Source organism: Erpetoichthys calabaricus, chromosome 9, assembly GCF_900747795.2.
Source record: "Erpetoichthys calabaricus chromosome 9, fErpCal1.3, whole genome shotgun sequence".
Lineage (NCBI taxonomy): Eukaryota > Metazoa > Chordata > Cladistia > Polypteriformes > Polypteridae > Erpetoichthys > Erpetoichthys calabaricus.
In genome coordinates, this window is record NC_041402.2 from 91253720 (window position 1) to 91259719 (window position 6000).

Below are 6000 nucleotides of genomic sequence, written 5' to 3' on the forward strand. Positions count from 1 at the left end.
TCATCGTCCCAGTGCCCTGGGTTTAAAACTTAACAGTTTGCATGTTCTTCTCTGTCAGTGTGAGATGTCCTCCATGTTTTCCAGGTTTTTCTCACACATCTTAAAGACATGTATGTTAGGATATTTGTGTGTGGGTGTGTAAAAGAGTGCCTTATGATGTTCTAGGGTTGGTTCTTACTTTGCACCCAGTGCTGCTTGTATTAGGCATCCATTTATTTTTTTTTTCCATCAGCAACCCTGAAATAGACAAGATTAGATAAGAAAATAGATTGATGGAAATTTAGAACAAAATCTGAAAAATAATCAAGTTTTATAAGGTAAATACCAGTTTAATGAATGAAGTTTAAAGTTATTTTCTAATACATTAAGATGTGCCATCATTTATTGATCTATTCTTAAAACAAGTGTTCAGTTCTAGCACCCATGTACACTGTTATCATCAGTGGTCAGTCAAAACTAGAGTGGTGCCCATCAAAGTCACCAGAGTGTCCTCAACGTGGCAGAGGCGTCCAGTCATTAAGCATTGCAATTGTATGTGGCAGGCATTTCTTTTTTGGAACTGGCTTCTGCAGACCTAGGTCCTCTTCCATTTCTTTCCATCAGACAAATAGACTTCCATCTCCTTTTGGGGAGACCCTCACATGTTAGCAGATGAATGCAATCCCTGCTGTCTCTCCATGCTCTGACAGTTGGGCTCTTCCTAATGGGTAGTGCCTGGTATATCCATAGTTTTAACCTTCCACTGAATGTTCTTTTGATGGCCGGACTACTCTTACTTCTAAGAGGTGTTCATAGATCACCTTTATGGTAGATGAAGCCTCAGCTATATCAAAGGCAAACCTAATTTGTGCTCCCAAATTCTGCCCCCATTCGTGAAGATATTTCCTGATCTTCTCTGTTTAAATTTTCATCTGAAGCAACATTTTGAACTACACAGACTAATCTTTATAATGTTGATTTGATTCTTTTACTTGTATATTATAAATATTAACACATTTTCAGAATAGTAATGTAACTTATTTCACGTTACTTTTTTTTTTTTTTTAATAAAATAACATGACTCCCATCAGTAAGAACTATGGTGTTACAAAAGCAGTATGCATCCATGTCTACCATGCAAGTAATCGTCAATTAGATTACTTTTCATTGTCTGCATTAAGCTCCACATTACAAACTATTATTATAAACAATTATGTTAGTATCCATTCTATTGTCGTAGGTTTTAATAGAAAGGCTAAAAGTGTACTAAATATATCATCACCATCTCTTTAAGTCTACTAATTTAGAATGCAGGAAAAATTTGTGCAGTGTTGCTTTCTGTTCCATGCCCATCATGTATGGCATCACTCTGTCATTCAATTTACAGCTCTTCAGAATGTTCTGTATAATAGAGTGCACTCCATCGGTCAAGGTGATGGCTGTATAACTGCATTTTGAGTTTTCTTTTAAAATGTACACCAGTTGCTCTTTTAGACATTGGATTGATTTAAAAGAACACGCTGATTCTTTTAAAAGCTTACTTTCATTCGGCAGGTTCTTTTTACAAAGAGCAGAGCAATGCACTCTTGATCCTCAGTGGATTTTTTTTTTCTTTTCTTTTCTTTAAAGGAAATTGCACACTGCGAAGTATAATGCCTGTTTGATATTCTCTATAAAAGTTTACTGCTTTATTAATTTTCTTTTTACGCTCATAATATTCCTACAGTGACTTTCAAATACTTTATGCATAATGTGAGCTTGTGTAGGGTTAGAACTGAATCTTTGATGCCAGGCTCACTTTTGAATGTCCTCTGTGAGTTCAAGCAGTGTTCCTAAGGGGCTACGATATGCCCCTACACCCTAAAAACACATGACCAGTCAGTGCACTGGGACAGCAGGTGTGTGGGAGACTATACTCACAGTAGACTGCCATCCCATATAGAGCCCTGCAGTCACTGCTCTTGGCATAAACTCTCGCTTTCTGCAACTGCTTAAGAAAACATGCAAGTACTGTATATACAAATAATATATAAATAAAAAATATATTTGTACAACCTTCTTTTTTAAGCTTTAATAAATACACTAAAATCTTTTTTTTTTTTTTTTTTTTTTTTTTGCATTTCCTCCATAGTAACACACTACAAAAGGGACATCTATGTGCTCAGATGTCTTGTTCTTTTTCTGTCTTGTTTATCTTGACTCACTTCAGCTCTATTTCACCACTTAAGGTGCTGGTAAAAGCTGTTTTTGCACAGTATAATGTATATGTGCTATATTTATAACAAATATAAAGTGAGAGTGATCAATTTGAAAATTGCAAAATTCATGTTACTCAAGTACATTTACAGATTTTGGATTTGAGGTTAATTTTATTTTCTACAGCATATATAATATAATGAACTAAAAGCTATTGACTGATCTGTTGAACAAAAAAAAAATATGAAGATTAAATTAGTTGTGATTCAAAATGGAAAATGATGAACAATATTTGCCATTGTATGTATCTACCAAAAAAAAAATTAATTTCCAAACTTAAAGAACAGAGTGTACTGTTTTAAAGAATTGCATTTGTGCGCTCTGTGTTTGTCTGTAAAATTAATTGCTTTTGATTTATTTTAATCCTTTCAAGTGTCATAAATGTCGTAACCACTTTTGTCTCCCATTAAATAGCAGGTTTTCTTGAGAAGTCCATGTAAGTAATGCACTGGGCAGGCTTTTGTTGTGTACAATACAATGTTTTATTTTTTTCTTTTCCTTTCACAAGGATTACTTGTTGAATGAATGTATTTCATGTACCTGGCACAATTATACTATCAGAATTATTCTGAATCTATTTTTATATTTGTTGTTTGGTCTACATTTATAGAACAATTCCCTTTTGTTAGAAGATGGGTTTTGTAACGCTTTCAATACCAAAGTTTAAAACATCAGGCAGCTTGCGTTCTTTACAATCATAAATATGCGTAATGCTATAAAGTTATATAAAGATTTTGTGCAACTGTTTTATAGAACTCTGTATATTATTATGCCTAAAACTTATAATGGATATTATCTTAATCATCATTAAATGTAAATATATTAATAAAATGTTATGCTTTTACCTTCTTTGTATATTTTTTACCCAGCTGAATTATGTTTGTATGCAGCTGTCAAGGACACAGCTATATTTCCAATAAAAAGAAAATGTCACTGGACAAAAAAATGGAATGTAATGTGGTTGTGACTGTGTGGGTGTACATGATGATCTTTATATACTGGATTATATTTTGATGTAAAGACATTGTGCGCCTAATTTTTTAAAGCCTTTTTAATCTAGCAGTAGTCAAACGTCCTTTTATAGTGTCATTGAAATGTGTGGTGGCATTGGGGTGGCAGTGATGGCTCTGCTGTCTCACTGATCCCGAGTTTAAATCCTTGGTTTTCTCCTGCCACTCAGTTTCATCCAATATCCTCAAAATCCTGAGTTTTCGGCTAATTGACCACTCTAATGTGAATGCGAGCAAGTGTGGATATGTGTGCCCAGTGGTGAACTGGTTTACCCAGAATTCTCTGAACCAGATTAGCAAGTTAAAAAATGGACGTATCTTATTCTAATTCTACCATGGTCAAGTAATAATCCTTTTGCATGAATTGTTTATCTTCTTATTTTTTAATAGATCCATCTATCCATTTTCCAACCCGCTGAATCCGAACACAGGGTCACGGGGGTGTGCTGGAGCCAATCCCAGCCAACACAGGGCACAAGGCAGGAACCAATCCCGGGCAGGGTGCCAACCCACCGCAGGACACACACAAACACACCCACACACCAAGCACACACTAGGGCCAATTTAGAATTGCCAATCCACCTAACCTGCATGTCTTTGAACTGTGGGAGGAAACCGGAGCGCCCGGAGGAAACCCACGCAGACACGGGGAGAACATGCAAACTCCACGCAGGGAGGACCCGGGAAGCGAACCCAGGTCCCCAGGTCTCCTAACTGCGAGGCAGCAGCGCTACCCACTGCGCCACCGTGCCGCCCTTTTTTAATAGATGCCCATGCATATTAGACAAAGTGAACGTACAGCTCCACATGAAAGGCCCACTGATGCAACTTATAACTACATTTAGAAAACTGATAAGTACTTGGCACCAATTCAAAGTGCCCCTTATTACTAGGGGTATTAGTCTTTGCATTAAGCTCCTATTTCAAGACAGGGGGAGCTGCACTTTGACACAATTTTATTCTTTGAAGTCTGGTTGTTCAGCTGTTGGTTCATGTGGTCTACGCTCTGAAAGATCATAGGCAGTCACCATCAGTTTATCAGCAACAATTAGGCTACATGTGACTTGTCAGCCTTATCGCTTGTTGGCCTCAGTTCAGTTCTTTAATTTGGGGAATTGTCTGTGGAGGTTTCTGGATTTCACTGTTCTATGGTGTGGATCTCAGAGTCGTCTGTGTCTGTAAATGGAATTGATACTTGTGAATATGCAGTTAGGTGGTCTGTCCCGTGTCCAGTCCTGAATGGGTCACACTATTGTGCCAAATGCGGCACCTTTAAGTTCTGCCATCAAGTGACCTTGAAACAAAAAAAGACATAGTGTGAAATTCGGCTACCTGTGTTGCTATATTTGGGGAATATTTAAAGCCTTGCCTGATCCCATAGTGCATCTGCTCTCTGAGTCCCAATTTAAAATAATGAGGATTTCACACTTAGTGATTAAGAAAAAGGAATGGCACTTACCAGAGCAGAAATACTTTGCTGCCTTTAACATGCATTTTGGGAAATCCAGGAATTATATGCAGCAACATATATACTAACAAAAGTGCAGCTCAAAGTGCTTCACAAAAAGTAACAAACGGAAGAAAGAAAAAAAACAAATGGAACTGAGCATTAAACAAAATGCTTTTTACTATAAGCATTTTTAAAGTAGTAATGGTCATTAAAGGCCGATTTGATAACGCATACTATGGTAAGATGTCCAGGGAGGAGAAGAAAACAAAAACACACCAGCTGAAGAAAATGCTTGAGAAAATAAACCATCGAGGGGTTAAAAAAGCCAAAATACCACCAGCTGTAGGCATTCTACAGTACCTAAATGTGACTACCTTATTCATTATTGTTACGATGCACATCCTAGAAGGTTTGATGCAGTTGGGTCTCATCAGTTGTTATAGAGTCCCTAACTGTCCTACATCAAAGATGGCTAAAAAGTGCTTTGATCAGGTGGCAGTGATGCAGAACACCACCAACAGCATACCTTGAACGAAGATCTAACGTAGCTTTCTTCATTCTTTCCAGCAACACAGGCAGCTGCAGTGTAATCTGATAAAGATACCAGTGGCATAGGAATGGAATTCCACTGCAGAAAATCAGAAAAAGAAATCTGAGAGTAATTGTTGTTGGTGACTAATGGAAATCTTTTTTAGCATGTCATATTAGGGCAACCAATGAAATGTGTTAACAGCCAGCCCAGAAACTATGAAAAGGCCAAAATAAAACAGTGGGGTTAGTAGAAGTTTCTTTAAAATGCCTTAGTTTAATAGCCTGATGTATCTTGATTGGTTAAATGTTCCAGATTTTTCTTTCAAATGCTTTCCCCCAGTTCTTTTGTGGCTCTCTGACTAATAAGCAAACCAGTGTCTGAGCAGCGAAGATTACAATTGTGAATGCATGGGGCCACAGACACTTCAAACCATACAAAGGAGGAAGGTTTACATAGTTTTTATGCATTTTTAAAATCTATACGAAAGGACACAAGCAGCAAGTATATTTTTTTTTAATTTGATATAATTAATAAATCCTTGAGGAGAAATTGTCTTTTCATATGAAGTTTGGAGGTCAGAGCGCAGGATACATCACCCCAGGTGCCATATATTTAGCTTAAGAGCCTTGCCCAAGGTCCCAACAGAGCAGGATCCCTTCTGGCAGTAATATGATTTCAACCGCCACCTTCCAGATTCCAGTGCAGATCCTTAGCCACAGAGCCGGCACTCTAATAATACTAAGACTGATGAGATGTGCCCAAATTTAATTTTT